The 17377-nt window shown below is 46.0% G+C and overlaps 1 long non-coding RNA gene across 1 annotated transcript; it reads left to right on the top strand.

Moving 5' to 3' along the window:
- The first annotated feature begins 2169 nt into the window (after positions 1-2169).
- Positions 2170-3743, top strand: LOC138362731 (uncharacterized). The gene is made up of 2 exons (XR_011227912.1): positions 2170-2313; positions 2823-3743. It is a non-coding gene; the product is annotated as an uncharacterized lncRNA (long non-coding RNA).
- The last annotated feature ends 13634 nt before the right edge of the window (positions 3744-17377 follow it).

Raw genomic sequence — 17377 nt, 5'->3', positions numbered from 1 at the left:
TATTATTCCGTATCGTTACTGTCATTCCAGTATTATTTTATTAATATAAATTGTTATTATGGTTTGGCGTTGCTTTCTTAATTTCTTCCATTCTGCGGCACTTGCCGTCATCGGTTGTTTACGATATTACATTGTATTCTTACATTGTACGATTATTTACGACATTGTATTCTTAATATTATCCTTATTACAGTTACTGGATGCCAGTTCCCTGCCCCAGTTCCCTTGCCCCACCCATAGCACTACTGTTCAACAAATCTATAGAGTGTCACACCTTCCCTGATATCCTCAAAAAAGCAAGAGTAACGCCAGTCCATAAAGGAGGCAATCCGGCGGACATAAACAATTATAGACCAATATCAAATCTACCCATTCTATCAAAAATATTTGAAAAAATTATTTACAAACAGCTCTATTCCTACCTCGTAAAATTCGACATACTCAGCCCCTGCCAGTTTGGCTTCCGGTCCCAAAAGAGTACCAATGATGCAATCATTAGTCTCCTTGACATTATCTACTCAGCCCTTGACAAAAATGAGTTTCCGATTGGACTCTTCATTGACCTAAGAAAAGCCTTTGATACTGTTAATCACAACTACCTCTTATTTAAACTCCAGCATTATGGAATCCGAGGCCTTGCCCTTGACTACATCCGATCCTATCTTAGTGACAGACACCAATATGTAACCATCAATGATACAACTTCTTCCACTCTACCAATTACCGTTGGAGTGCCACAGGGCAGCATCTTAGGACCTCTTCTATTTCTTATATATATAAACGATCTGCCTAATGTCTCTAATATTCTCAAACCTATATTGTTTGCTGACGATACTACCCTTATCTACTCAAACCTCAACCCACATACACTAAATAATGTTGTGAATAATGAATTAAAAAAAGTCCACTTATGGATGTCAACGAACAAACTAACATTAAACATCGAAAAGACTTACTACATCTTATTTGGAAGCAAATCATCAAATGCAATTCAGCTACAGATAGACAACATTAACATCAGTAATAAAAATGATGGCAAGTTTCTTGGCCTATTCCTAGACAAGAGACTCAACTTCAGCACCCACATTCAACACATAACTAAGAAAGTCTCTAAGACAGTTGGTATACCCTCCAAAATCAGATATTATGTTCCTAACTCTGCTCTCCTCTCACTATATTATGCACTAATCTACCCCTATCTTAATTATGGTATCTGTGCATGGGGGTCTACCACTGCAAACCACCTTAAGCCCATCATCACACAGCAAAAATCTGCTATCAGAATAATAACTAACTCTGCTTTCAGACAACACTCAGCTCCCTTGTTTAAATCTCTAAACTTGCTAAATATTAACTCCCTCCACACATTCTCTTGTGTCAACTACATTTACAAAACCCTGTTCTTAAATGCAAACCATGCTCTGAAACTCTCCCTGGACAGATGTAATAGGACCCATTATCACCACACCAGAAATAAATATCTCTTTGATATCCCCAGGGTCAAACTTAATCTGTGTAAACACTCTATGCAAATTAAGGGACCTAGTCTATGGAACTCACTCCCTAGTGAATTGAAAAACTGTAAAACTTTTGCCTTATTTAAAAGCAAAACCAAAAAGTACCTAACTTCATCTATTTAGTTTCCTACACTGAGCTTTAAATTTGCTCTGTACCTAGTGGTACCCAATCTCCTAATTTTTATGTAATATCAAACAACCTTATCATTGTGTTCATTGCTGTCTTCTTTTATGTGCTAGCCATATGCTGTATTGTGACTACCAATTTTTGTCAACTACCATTCAAGCTGTCATTGCAATCAATCTTATATTGTTTCTGCTGTATTGTGCCTACCAATTTGTTGTCAACTACCATTTTAAGCTGTCATTGCAATCAATCATAGCTACCTATGTGCTTTAATATACTGTACCTATAATTTTCTCTCATCTTTTTTTTTTTTCATTCCATGTAATCTGTTATCATTTTTTTGTCTATAAATTTTGCAAGTATTTACCTCCTTAAAATTTTCTTAGATTAAGGACCTGCCCGAAACGCTGCGCGTGCTAGTGGCTTTACAAGACTGTAATTACCATAATTGTATCCTCACATTCCTTATGTACATTCTTGTATATGCATAAATAAATAAATAAATAAATAAATAAATAAATGTAGCCGAAGTTCACGGCGTACTAGCTGTGGCTTGCAGACGCTCATTGACAACACAAGACTACACTCAGCGGCCACTTAAGGCAGACTCCTTGGCTTCTATTCAGCTCTATCACCCGTCTGGAGGCAGAGATGGGATGGAGACCAAGGGTAATGTTCCCCGCTCACATTCTACATCCGCTTAGGACACAAGCATGTTATAGATTTGGCTTTAAGAATTGGTTCTTATTCCATTTTATTGTTTATGTATATATTGCTTTGTTGTATATACCTTTTCTTGGTATATGTATTGTTTATATTATCAAGATTTATAGTGTTTCGTATTATCCCTGTTTATAGTTGCTTTGTGCTTCCTTGCTGTTCTCCTACTGGCTTTCTCCCACCTTTGCTCCTAGCAAAGGTACTTCCCCCTTCCGTTTGCTGGAAGATTCTTAGAATTGGTAGCCCCCTTCATTGCTACAGTATAGTTATTCGGAAAACTCTTATTCATCCAGGATTGTTAATTAAGGAATCTCTTAATTCCTGCTGCTGGGCCCCCCTTCCCCCGTTTTTCGTCTCCGTATTGATTCAGCTAGGGTTTACCTCTCGTCTGTGCTCTTGCCTGTCGCGATAACACTGCATGCCGCTTCTGCCCGCCCTTACTGCCTTATATCTTTCAGCCAGGGGGAGGTGATCTACGCGACAAAAAAATCGACGCACGCTCCGACTGGACCAGGTATCGCTTACATGGTCAGGAATCAACACTCTTCGGATCCTACAAGCACAGCGCAGGACGCACGCATACCCTAGCCCAGCGAGCGCCCCCCGGCAAGTTCTACCCGGCCCGTGCCCCAGTGAACAGGCAACACTTCTTCAGGGCGATTAATTCGCGCCGCCCTCGCAGAGCTAGGCTCGCCTTCAGCCGACCACGCCCTCTTACCTTTAGAATTGACAGGGCCACTCGGCTCTCTTGACGGGCTCGCCATCGGAGATAATGGCTGGTCCAGCAACCAGCTGGAACCCCCAGCTGACTACGTCCGGGACGTTGTTGCTCTGCCACTCTGAGGCCTCCTTGCGGCCAGCGGGCCTCGCCCTTCGGGGGGGGGGGGTCCGGCCAGCTGGCCTGCGGTGGGGGTGCAGCGCCGGTCCCCAAGTGTCCCCTGTCCGCAGCTAATCCTTTGCCCAGTCTAGGTGCTAGTAAGAGTCAGGAAACACTTCTTATTCCTTGGCGGCCGGCCTCACGCCCTGGGAAAATCATCTCCCATTTGTCATATCAGTTTTCCCCAGTCACTAGGTATTTTCTGCCCGCCTGTTAATTCTAGGATTTCCCATTATGTCTTGGTAGGGCTCCGTTAAGTGTTGTGTCTATACACTTTATTTCCCCTTTGTGTCCTAACTGTTATACCTAGTTCTAATTATATTTCATCTGCCATTAGGTTTCTGCAGAACGTGTTTGCCATGTCTAGGCTATGCTTACTACTACGGGGGTACATTTTAAGTTAATTAGTCCTCAGACATGGACATGTTACATTTGTTAATTCCTACTTATATTATTTACATGTTCTGCAGAATTTAATTTACTAATAAAGAATTTAAGCCCATTCGGCCTGTGTCTTTTTCCCCCTGGTCAGAAAATGGCCTCTGCTTTGAAATACAAAGCGGAGATGTTTCAGAAGAGGGGGACAAAGAAACAGTTGCGCAGTGTGCCCCGCGCAGATGCGCGGGAAGTCTGGGGCCATATAAATTCTGAGCCAGAGAGGGGCTCTCCCTCACTTCCACCCGACCGTCGCAGTACTCGTAACTCCCACCCGCCTCCCCTTCATGCAAGTGGTAGTTCCCAGTCATGCTTTGTGCCAGTGTCCCTGTCTTCCCCACCGCAAGTGGGGAGGGGGGTGCAGCGCCGGTCCCCAAGTGTCCTGCTGTCCGCAGCTAATCCTTTGCCCAGTCTAGGTGCTAGTAAGTCAGGAAACACTTCTTATTCCTTGGTGGCCAGCCTCACGCCCTGGGAAAAACTTCTCCCATTTGTCATATCAGTTTTCCCCAGTCACTAGGTATTTTCTGCCCGCCTGTTAATTCTAGGATTTCCCATTATGTCTTGGTAGGGCTCCGTTAAGTGTTGTGTCTATACACTTTATTTCCCCTTTGTGTCCTAACTGTTATACCTAGTTCTAATTATATTTCATCTGCCATTAGGTTTCTGCAGAACGTGTTTGCCATGTCTAGGCTATGCTTACTACTACGGGGGGTACATTTTAAGTTAATTAGTCCTCAGACATGGACATGTTACATTTGTTAATTCCTACTTATATTATTTACATGTTCTGCAGAATTTAATTTACTAATAAAGAATTTAAGCCCATTCGGCCTGTGTCTTTTTCCCCCTGGTCAGAAAACAGAGAATAAATAGCGGAGTAAATACAAGACAAACTGAAACTGAACAAGTAAATAGCTTAAGACCGTATTATAATATACTTGTATTTAAGCTGAACAAATAAAAGATATAATATACATGTATTTAAGCTGAACAAATAAAAGAGTAAACAGTGATAATCATGGATAATTTGGGTAGATTAAAGCAGGGCTATACAAGGTATAGGATGGTTAGGTTGAACAGTAATATATGCATGGTATAGTTTGGATAGATTAAAACTGTAATGTTCATGGGATAGATTGGTTAATTAAACAGTACTTATTCATGGAATAGATGGTCTAGATTAAAACAATAATAGTCTCAAAAGTGAAAACTAAATTATTTGCATATCCCACAGCAGTGGACACTGCCTTAACGCTGCAACAGGAATAGTAAGTAAATACAAGGCATAACTGAAAGCTGAACAAAGTAATAAATTAATTTAGGGAAACTTAAATAAATGATAACATGGCGTAGCACACCCAAGCCGACAGACCGCTCTACGGCATGCGCCTACCCTGGAGGCGCTTGAAATTGAAATTTCAATTTCAATTTCAATTTCAACCCTGGAGGAGTAGAACAGAACAGTGAGAACGGGAGGGGAATATTATATTCTAATAATAGAATAAGACCGTAATATAATCTACTTGCATATAAGCTGAACAAATAAAAGAAACAGTGGTAATCATGGGAAGATTTGGTAGCTTAAAGCGGGATTAAACATGGGATAGGATGGTAGGTTAAACAGTAATGTGCATGGTATGGTTTGGATAGCGTAAAACTGTAATGTTCAAGGGATGGAATGGTTATTAAAACAGTACTAATCAAGGGAGAATGACTAGCCTGGCCCTGGCCAGGCTAGTCATTCTCAGTCATAGTCATTGCTAGCCTAGCAATAATATTCTCAAAAGTGAAACAAAATTAGTTGAGTATCCCACAGCAATGGACACTGGACACTGCAAGAGGAATAGTAAGTAAATACAAGGCATAACTGTAAGCTGAACAATGCAATAAATTAATTTAGAAACTTAAATAAAAGATAATAACAAAACATAGCCCACCCAAGCGGACAGACCGCCCGACGGCATGCGCCTGCTCTGGAGTAGGACAGGACAGGGAAACAGGAGGGAACGTGTACGTGCAGGAACAACAGGCGGCTACGCCGAGTGGACGAGACGTCATGGAACAAACGGGCCGGTCTACGCCGGTCAGGCCAAACTGCTGGGGCGAACATAACGTGGGACACCGGGGCCAGCAAACATCTGGGGACGAACAAACCGGGATACACCGGCCAGCCCAAACGACTGGGTACGAACAAGCCGGGATACACCGGCCATCCCAGACGACTGGGTACGAACAAGCCGGGAAACACCGGCCATCCCAGACGACTGGCTACGAACAGATCGGGCTACACCGGCCAGACTGAACATCTGTGTACGAACAAGCCGGGCTCCACCGGCCAGACAAACAGCTGAGACGAACAAGCTGGGCTACACCAGCCAGACAAACGACTGGGGCCAACAAGCTGAGCTACACCGACCAGACAAACAACTGGGACGAACACGCTGGGCTTCACCAGTGTCACGTGGGGGTGGGCGGTCCGGGGCTCTGCTAACACTCGGCTGCTAGGGCTCAAAGACCCAAATACTCAGCCCCTCCGACTCCCTGGATTCACCGGAGTCTCCTTGGTCACACAAGATAGGACCAACAATGCCCACCTCCGCAGGTCTTTGCTTCCACCACAAAGGGGTGCCACTGATTCACCCTGGAAGCCCTTCAGTCAAACACGGGGAAACTGCTGTTAACAGTTCCGGCCTAGACCCGTGGGGGAGTGAAGGAAGACTCAGGCTTACCTATAACCATAACCTCCCTGAGTCTTGCCTGCCAGACAAAAAAAGGTTGCAGGAACTCCTTTCCCGCCTGTCTTCTCTATCTTCCTCTTAGCAAGGTCGCCAGCTGGGTTATTATATCTGCACCCCAGCAATGCAGTTCAGTGGGTGTATTATATATCGTTTGTAGCCAGAAATGTATGCTCATAGAGAATTATTATAAATGGAGGCACACTCAAACACAGTAATAAAATGTGTGGATTTACTGATGCAAATTACATGAACGCACACACACAATCACAAGTAATACATGAATATGGAATATGGATAATGAGCCTGGAGATCGTCAGCCTCTTCTTCCACGACCTCCAACACTCTTCAACTGGGCAGGAAGACAGGAGTCTCACACTCTCACAGGAGGGCCTCTTCACCACGTCGGCACCTCTTCTTCACTGTCCTGCCATCCATACACACTGTCCTCTCTGACAGTCCTGGACACAAGCTGCCTTGCAGCCTATTCTACTATTAAAGTAATAAAGTCTTGCTGCCACATACACAAGTAAATATTGTGGCCTAACTAGCCTACTCATACAAGGGGTAATGGGAGGGAAAAATGATCTACCTTACACTCCTGGTTCACGACGCCTGTCCCTCGATGGTGTGAGGTTCCCACGCTTCCTTGGGTCGATCCTCGACGATCCAGGACGTTCCACAGGTCCTCAGGTGTCGTGAAGCCTTCGCGTCGTCGCCGTTCCAATCCCTGAGATTCAGCTGCCCCAATCCTGGTTCATCGATGGGCGCTGAGCTAATCACTATTTTTCCCCACACTCGCCTCTCCCACAGGGCATCGCTCCTTGTCCTAGGCACGGTGTCGTCCTTCCAAGATTCTCAGTGGATGTGACCCCAGTCACAGCTAGGCTTGCTCGCCCACCCTTCAGACCTCAACGTCCAGCCAGCGGCGCCGCCCAGCGTCGTCGCCGACTATTTTCCAAGTTTGGCACTTCTCTGCTCACTGAACTTGGTTCCTCTTTGGCTTCCCAGAAGCGCAGGGTCTCCAATAGCTGTGGTGGGCTGCGAAGGCCAGCTCAATCCACTGAACAAGGCTTGCAGAGCCTCCAATCCTTGAGAGCAGACCGAGGCGCGTCCTGTCGCTTCCACGGTCAGTACAACTCTGACGTTGGCGCCGCCCGGGGCACTCGGTGACGTCATGGCGGGCCCTGATTTGTCGCCCGCGACCTACGTCGGCCAATCCGCGATCGGCATAGTGTCCCTTCCACAAGGTCATATCTGCCGTAGGGGATACTGTTTCATTTTATAACAGGGCGCCAATTTTCCTTTATTTACAACTTATAATATAACTTCTTTCCCTTAACTGGCAGCCGGTCTGGTCGCCACATATATCATTAGACTCCCTGAACCTCAGAGAATCAGTAGGGAGAGCTGATATGACTCTTTAAGCCGGCAAACGAAAGAAATAGGAGAGGGCACCGTAACACCAGCCAGACAAACAACTGGGACGAACACGCTGGGCTTCACCAGCCAGACAAACAACTGGGACGAACACGCTGGGCTTCACCAGCCAGACAAACAACTGGGACGAACAAGCTGGGCTTCAACAGCCAGACAAACGACTGGGGCGAACAAGCTGGGTTACACCAGCCAGGCAAACAACTGGGACGAACAAACTGGCTTCAACAGCCAGACAAACGTCTGGGACGAACAAGCTAGGCTAAACCAGCCAGACAAACGTCTGGGACGAACGAACTGGGCTACACGCGCCAGACAAACGTCTGGGGCGAACGAGCTGGGCTACACCAGCCAGACAAACGTCTGGGACGAACGAACTGGGCTACTCCAGATTCAGATTCAGATTCAGATTCAGATGTTTATTCAGGTAAGGTATATACATACAAGTGATGTTACATTAATGGATTGATATATAGATAGAGCTAGTACATACAATGCCTAAAGCCACTATTACGCAATGCGTTTCGGGCAAGAAAAACATTAATATCTAGAACTTAATACTAATTGAGCATAAAGATTAAAAGGTGTTGAGAACAAATACAAATAAAGATAAAAAAAAAGGGGGAACATGACTGAAAAAAGCAGCCAGCCAGACAAACGTCTTGGACGTGTAGCGAGTAGATTATCCCAATAATATACTCGCTCCAAATGCATTGTTAATATTCCTGTCAACCTTTGGAGATGAATGAGGTGAGGCGTTGCCTGCATGGGCAACACGGTGAGGTGTTGCCCGAGCATTTAAGCAGCGGTGTAGCGAACATTGGCTAGTCTACTTTCAAGTGTGGTCTAGAGCAGACACTTGCGAGATACTGTACCGACGCCTGCAGTGCGCTCAACTCACACCAAAGTATCACCGGTGTACTTCTGTATATTCGATCAAATATATGTATAGTATCTTGGTGTCTGTGTTTATTTGTCACCATACTTTACGTAACAATAGAACCGTTACAGACGAACGAGCTGAGCTACACCAGCCAGACAAACGTCTGGGACGAACGAGCTGGGCTACACCAGCCAGACAAACGTCTGGGGCGAACGAGCTGGGCTACACCAGCCAGACAAACGTCTGGGACGAACGAGCTGTGCTACACCAGCCAGACAAACGTCTGGGCGAACGAGCTGGGGTACACCAGCCAGACAAACGTCTGGGCGAACGAGCTGAGCTACACCAGCCAGACAAACGTCTGGGACGAACGAGCTGGGCTACACCAGCCAGACAAACGTCTGGGGCGAACGAGCTGGGCTACACCAGCCAGACAAACGTCTGGGACGAACGAGCTGTGCTACACCAGCCAGACAAACGTCTGGGCGAACGATCTGGGGTACACCAGCCAGACAAACGTCTGGGCGAACGAGCTGAGCTACACCAGCCAGACAAACGTCTGGGACGAACGAGCTGGGCTACACCAGCCAGACAAACGTCTGGGGGCGAACAAGCTGGCCTACTCCGGCCAGACAACAACTGGGACGAACAAGCTGGGCTACACCAAGCGGCCAAACGTCTAGGGACGAACAGGCTGGGCTACACCAGCCAGACAAACGTCTAGGTACGAACAGGCTGGGCTACACCAGCCAGACAAACGTCTAGGGACGAACAGGCTGGGCTACACCAGCCAGACAAACGTCTAGGACGAACAGGCTGGGCTACACCAGCCAGACGAACGTCTAGGTACGAACAGGCTGGGCTACACCAGCCAGACAAACTACTGGGACAAACAGGCTGTGCTACACCAGCCAGACAAACGTCTAGGAACGAACAGGCTGGTCTACCCCAGCCAGACAAAACGCCTAGTTACGGACAAAACGAGCAACACCGGACGGACAAACAACTGGGACGAACAAGCAGGGCATCACCGTCCAGACAAACGTCTGTAGCGAGTAGATTATCCAATAATATACTCGCTCCAAATGCATTGTTAATTTTCCTGTCAACCTTTGGAGATGAATGAGGTGAGGCGTTGCCCGGGCAATACGGTGAGGAGTTGCCCGGGCATATAAGCAGCAGGATAGCAAACATTAACCAGAGTCTACTTTCAAGTGTGGTCTAGAGCAGACACTTGCGAGATACTGTACCGACGCTCAGTGCGCTCAACTCACACCAAAGTATCACCGGTGTACTTCTGTATATTCGACCAAATATATATATAGTATCTTAGTGTCTGTGTTTATTTGTCACCATACTTTACGTAACAATAGAACCGTTACATTGGTGACCCAGTGAGTGAAAAGAACACCTAGTCACAAACTAGATCTTCGTCATGGATTTATCTACCAGGTTTCCAGCATACAACGCAGATGAGCCAGAATTTTGGTTCATGCAGATGGAGGCTATTTTCGACCTTCACGAAGTTTCGACGATACCCAGCCACGATGGACTACAACATGGACTCTCACTGGACCTCTAGTGCTACTGTTTGCTGTGATGGAATACTGCCATTACCCTCGCCACAGCTATGATTTTCATCGTGCTCTGCATTTTCATCTACTACGGTTCGCTGCTCCACGATCGTTACTCACTCATCTGACAGCCTCATCAATGATTACATCATGTTGGATCTTCAGCTTGTCCTGCCGACTCTCCGTCGCTGCCAGGACACTGCTTGTCCTACGCCCACGACAGCTGCTCTGTCATCAGATTCATCTACACGTTCACTGCATTTTGATACTCGGCGACTCAAGCCCTTTGCGCAGTACAGGACCTACAGCTTGCGTTTCCGACACTTCGTCGCCTTCAGGACAATTCAGCTCTAGATGTGATTACCTCGTTGTCCTAACTACGTGCCTACATTACCTCCTAATGTCCTGGTGCCCGAGCCCATCCGCCCCGGATCTAAATGCTCCACCAGCGACCCAAGGACGCAACAATTATGCACATTCTTCTCTCCTGCTACACCGAGCTTGTCCACACACTGCCTACATCTTTTAGTACCAGACTACAATTTCCACAGTCAACAATGTAGTACTCGGCGTGTACAGTCCTAATCAACCCAAGACGTTACAGCTTCGACACAGAGCAGACAGCAGACTACGACCGCATCGAGCCGCCACGCTCTCGCTTCCCGAGTTTAGACACTCACAATTCTCAATCGAGCCGCCACGCTCTCGCTCCCCGAGTTTAGACACTCACAATTCTCAATCGAGCCGCCACGCTCTCCCACATAGAGCTCCACGACTCCGGCCTCACTCAGCTCTCTGCTCTGCTCCAGGCTTCGTCTCAACGTCTGCGACACTGCTAAATCCAGAGACACATCCGCCGACTACGCAAGTTCACTTTTCGACCCCAATTACCAGCCGCACCACAACCTGATCCTACGACGACGAACGATCCTGTGCGACCTCCCACCCTACGACCCCAGTTAGATGACATCAGCGAAGAGGAGGAAGTTAACTTTGATGGTTATGTAACGCGAGCAGGGCGTACAATTCACTGACCAGCTAAGTTCCTTGATCAAGTATTTTTCCTTTCATCCCCTGGGAGGGGGAGTTCTGTAGCGAGTAGATTATCCAATAATATACTCGCTCCAAATGCATTGTTAATTTTCCTGTCAACCTTTGGAGATGAATGAGGTGAGGCGTTGCCCGGGCAATACGGTGAGGAGTTGCCCGGGCATATAAGCAGCAGGATAGCAAACATTAACCAGAGTCTACTTTCAAGTGTGGTCTAGAGCAGACACTTGCGAGATACTGTACCGACGCTCAGTGCGCTCAACTCACACCAAAGTATCACCGGTGTACTTCTGTATATTCGACCAAATATATATATAGTATCTTAGTGTCTGTGTTTATTTGTCACCATACTTTACGTAACAATAGAACCGTTACACGTCTGAAGAACATGCCGGACGACACCGGCTGACGCAAGGCAGCCATTAACAAGAAAGGGTTGGGCCTACCCACCGGGGCACCGCCGCCACAAGGGCGTCTCCTGCCCGAGGGCGAGAAGGGAGAAGGACAGGAAGGAAGCGAACACAGCCCAAGGCAAGCGCTCCTCGGAGCGCCATGCCACGTGGGTGATGCCGTCCTTGGCATGGGCCCCTAGGGTCGGGCCCTAGGGACAAAGACAACTAAAAAACCCGGCCAGGAGGCGTCGCCACCAGGGTCACACCAGGACGCTCGCACTAGGGAGCCTGGCCTGGCCGGTCACGCACGGCCAAGCGCATCACGAACCCTGGCCCCTAGGGCCAAGCCTAGAAGGCGTAACAAACCAGGATCCAGGGAAAACGCCTGGGACGGGGAAGGAAACGAAGGGCATCCTTGGGGCGAGTGCTTCCCCGAGCTCCAAGCCACGTGGGCGCCGCCTACCGGGCTTGGGCCCCAGGGCTCAGAACCCCGGAAACCGCCGCGTGGCGTCGCCACAGAGGGCGATGCCAGACCACAGAAGGAGCCTGGCAGCGCACGCACGGCCAGGCGCGGGCGAAACATGGCCCCTAGGGCAAGCCTAGGGGCACAGCAAACCGGGGAGGGCACACCTGGGACGAATGGTCCACCGAGCATGCAATAGGCCGGGCCCCAGGGCACAGGACCACCGAAACCTGGCCACATGAAGTCGCCGCAGATAACCAGCGCACCAGTCCCGACCTGGAGGCGCGCCTGCAACCCCAGGGAGGCAAGCAGGCGGAAGGCCCTAGGGAACTAGCTAAGCGGCACGAACGGGTCGCGAGGGACGGCGCAAACACACGCCAGCACTGGGGGTAGTCCTGACTAACTTGTACAGGAAACTCTCTTACCTTAGGGTTTGCTGGGTAGGGCAGGGGGCCCCTGCGGTACCGGCCTGGGATGTGGAAGGCCCCAAAGGATCAGAGAACATCAGATCTGGGACCATAGTAGCGGGGATGGAGTCCATTTGCTTGAGAAATCTCGTGTACACAGTAAAGCAGAACGTAGAAGTGGTAAGGGTACTGGCCCACGTGTCGATGAGGCGTGGTGCTGAGCGTGGAGCCGCTTCGTGAATCGTGGACCGGGACGGGAGAGGGAGTGAGAGCGAGACCTGACTTCGCGCGCTTTTTATGCCACCCAGGCTGGCCGCACCGCGCCTTGCGGAACGCGATGCGCAATTGTCTCTTCCTTCCCCATCAGAAACTCCACCGCCTTTCGTCAAAAGGCAGTGGCCATTACTGTGGCATTTAGAGCAAGGGGGTCAGGACTGGAGTAAATGAAGGTTGTGTCGTCAGCAAATAGAATTGGTTTGAGGTGTTGGGAGGCATTTGGAAGGTCATTAATGTAGATGAGAAAGAGGAGAGGGCCAAACAGAAACATATTGGAGCCTGTCAGTAAGGTAGGATTTGAGGTATTGCAGGGAGTGTCCTCTGACTCCATAATGATGTAATTTAAGAAGAAGGTTTTGGTGGTTGACAGTGTCAAAAGCTTTACGCTTGTCCACAAATAACCCAACAGGGAACTCATTTTTATCAGGAGCTGTATGAATCGAGTTAAGCATACTAATAAGTGCATCGTTAGTGCTTTTTTGGGGTCTGAAGCCATATTGGCAAGAGCTAAGTATATTGTGTTTGGCTAGATATGAGTATAGCTGCTTATAGATTAGTTTTTCAAAATTTGTTGACAAGTTTGGCAGGATAGATATAGGTCTGTAGTTGTTAACATCTGTGAGATCACCACATTTGTGGACAGGCGTTACTCTCGCTTTTTTTTTAGAATATCTGGAAAGGTTTGGAGTTCAAGTGACTTGTTGAAGAGCAAAGCAATAGCAGGGGCTAAAGATCTGGAGGCTTTTTTGTAAATTAAAGTTGGTATCTCCTCAAGGGCACCAGACTTGGTTTTAAGGGAAAGGATTATCTCATTGACGTCAGTGGAATTAATAGGCTTTAGGTACAGAGACTGTGGATAGTTACCTGTAAGATAGTCCTTAATGTCAGTACTGGAAGATGGAATATCATTTGCAAGGGAGGGAACCAATGGAAGAGAAGAACCTATTGAACTCAATAGCAGAATCAGAGGCTGAAAGCTGACCATCGTTATTGGACAGGAGTGTTGGTTTGTTATTTAAAGACTTCTTTGATCCCAATATTTGTGAAATTGTGCTCCAAGTTTGTTTAATGTTGCTCTTTATTTGGGTAAATTTATCTTCGTAGTATTTAGTTTTGGCTCGTGTAATTATCTTAGATAGCAATAATGAGTAATTCTTTGAGAATTCATTGGAGACAATTCCTAACCTATATTTCTTCTCAAGGTCATGTTTTTTATTAATGGATTTAAGTATTCCCTTTGTAAGCCAGGGATTGTTAAGCCTTTTGGTTGTGACTTGTTTTGTAAGCATAGAACAGTGGGTGTTATAAAGGCTAAGAGTATTTTGAAGAAAAGATTGCACTGCTAGGTTGATGTCCTCTGTGTTACCTAACTCGGACTCCCAGTTGACATTATCAGCAGCAGTTATAAAATTGTCTATAGCAGTTTCATTGTGCAGTCTAAAACGTAACTCTCTTGACTCTGGAGGTGGTTTGCTAATGTTAGTTGAGAGAAATGTGGGGTAATGGTCTGTAGTGCTATCGGTGATTATACCTGAAGTAAGCGGAGAGGTTATGTTTGTCCAGATGTGATCTAGAGTCGTGGCAGTGCTATCAGTGATTCTAGTAGGTCTAGTGATTAAGGGTATGAGGAAGCAGGAATTCATACAGTTGAGGAAGCTAACAGCAGTAGGGTGTTCAGGCTCGCAGAGGTCAATATTAAAGTCCCCTGCGATAATTAGATGGTTTTTGTTCAGTCTGTTATCAAGTATTAGATTTCTAAGGTTTGGGTTGAATTCGGACACATCAGTGTTAGGAATTCTATAGACTGCACCCACAGACAGGACAGACTCGGCACCCTTGACTCTGAAGCTGGCGAAGATATACTCCCCATAGCAGTCTCTAGTTCTAATTTCTTTTAAGCATGTTAGTTCTTGGTGGTAGTAAAGAGCAGTGCCACCACCTCTCTGAAGTTGATGACAGTTGTGAATTGCCGAGTAGTTAGGCATGTTAAAGAGTTGAGTAGTATCCTCTTTCAACCATGTTTCAGTAAGTATAATAAAAGAGAATTTGTTGTCAATAGTTTCAATCTGCCCGTTACTGCCCGAAACGCTTTGCGTAATAGTGGCTTTAGGCATTGTATGTACTAGCTCTATCTATAAAGCCAACAAACTTTGTAAAATCTCTTTATGTATGTATCTTTGCCTAAATAAAAATTATTTCTGATCAGGGGAAGGAAGACACCAAGCCTTGGGGGCGTAATTTTATTGACATGATAAATAATTCTGCAGAAGTAAAACAGGCTTTTAAATAGGACTTAACAAATGTATAACATAGCCGTGGCTAACGCAAAGTACACGAAACATCTTAAATTGTACACCCGTAGTAAAACGTAATCTTATAGCCTAGTAACAAACTCTGCAGAAACCTAATGTCCTAATGTCTAGAATTAGCAGTGAGGCGAATGTAACAAATCTAATACTAAGTATAACAGGACACCAAAGTGAACAACATAACATAAGGGAAACCCTAGCTGGAGAATAATCAGGCGGCAGAAAACATAGTGACTGGGGAAGCCTGATATGTATTTGGAGAAGAAAATAACCCCAGGCCAGAGGCCGAGCCGCCAAGGAAGGAATTACCTGACAAGGTAGGGCTTACTAGTAGAATGTCTGTAAAGTCGAAGAGTAGCTGCGGACAGCGGAACACTTGGGGACGGGCGCTGCACCCCCCCCACCCATCCCCAGTGAAACGGGAGGAAAACGTGAGGACCAACGACTGACGTAGTCAGAACCGTGAGGACTGGCAGCCAGCAGAAAGGGGGAGGAGGGTGGGCGCTTCGTGAATCTTGGACCTGGTCGGGAGAGGGCAACCCGTTCTCACACAAGACAGCACATATATGACTTAATGCTTAAAGTCAATATGTTGAATATGAATTAGTAAATATGTGATATATTCCCAGTTACTTTTTTTACCAAGGCCCAAACTCTTCCTCACGTACCAATTTACGTGTCACAGTACCCGTCCGTCAACATAGATAGCAGAATATTCGTGATTGGCTCAATTATAAGGAAAATTGTAGTTTTCAGGTCCCACATGGGTTGTGAAATTTACCTACTATTGTCCATGCTCTTAGAATATTACAGATCAGCTACTTCCTATTGAAGGCTCGTAGTTTTGTTTTGAGAAATATTAGTTGTTCTTAGTAAATTATAATAAGCACTAAAAATTATTACATAGAATAACAGTCCTTCACCAATCAATATTATATACCATAGTTTGTGCTTTACAAATCTTTAAAGAATGTTTTGTAGGAACGCTAACAGAAAACGATGTTACGTTGGAATGTCTATGGGGTAAACTACTGCAAACAGGACGGTATTGTGTCTACTAAACCAACTATAGCTAGGATGGGTATATTGTCACCTACCGCCTGTTAGGTGGGAAAGGGGTCCAATACCACCCACAGGATGGGTATGAGGGTCACATCCACCCACAGGATGAGTATGGGGATCACATCCACCCACAGGAAGGGTATGGGGTCCAATACCACCCACAGGATGAGTATGGCGTCCACTACAACCCACAGGATGGGTATGGGGCTCCAACCACCCATAGAATGGGTATGGGGCTCCAACCACCCATAGAATGGGTATGGGGCTCCAACCACAAATAAAATGGGTATAGGGTCCAATAACACCCACTGGATGTGTATTGCGTCCATTGCCGCGCGTCGAGCTCGAAAACCGCAGCATTCATCTCAGAACCATGCCTATTTCACACAGATTCCTTAATAAACGTAAGAGTTTTATATGTCACAAGAAAGATAGAAATATAAGCTTCATTCTAAATACCTTACCATGGGCATATTTAAATTTAAAGCGAAGATACGTGTACTTTTATAATAGCCGAGCTTTAACCCCGGACAGATTGATCGACCGAGCAACTCTCTCTCAGAACAATGTTTATTTCACGTGAATTCGTTAATAAACATATATGATTTATATGTCTCAAGAAAGGCAGACATATAAGCTTCACTTTAAACACTTTACCATGGACATATTTAAAGTTCTAATGAAGATACATGTATTTTAAAAATTACGGAGCTCCCACCCCGTACAGACTGAACGACAGAGCAATTCTCTCAGATCAATGTTTATTTCACGTAAATTCGTTAATAAACACAAATGTTTTATGTCTTAAGCAAGATAGAAATAAGAGCTTCATTTTAAATACATTACAATAGACATATTTATAGCTCAAGTGAAGATACATATGCTTTTATAGTAGCGCTCAGTAGCTTGTCGGGCATGGAGTGCAGACGCCTACGCACTTGCCGATATATTGTATAATTAACAAAGATACGCTAATAAAGCCTAAAATCTTATATGCCTCCAGAAAGATCGAGATATGAACATTATTATGATTTCACCAAATGAAATATATCATGTTCGAGAACAAAGATATATCAATTTTAAATTAAGTTTCGACTCTTGCTCGGGCGAGAG

The sequence above is a fragment of the Procambarus clarkii genome, chromosome 9 (genome assembly GCF_040958095.1).
Source record: "Procambarus clarkii isolate CNS0578487 chromosome 9, FALCON_Pclarkii_2.0, whole genome shotgun sequence".
NCBI lineage: Eukaryota > Metazoa > Arthropoda > Malacostraca > Decapoda > Cambaridae > Procambarus > Procambarus clarkii.
The sequence above is the reverse complement of the archived record's forward strand: the minus strand, read 5'-3'. Positions and strand labels throughout refer to the sequence as shown.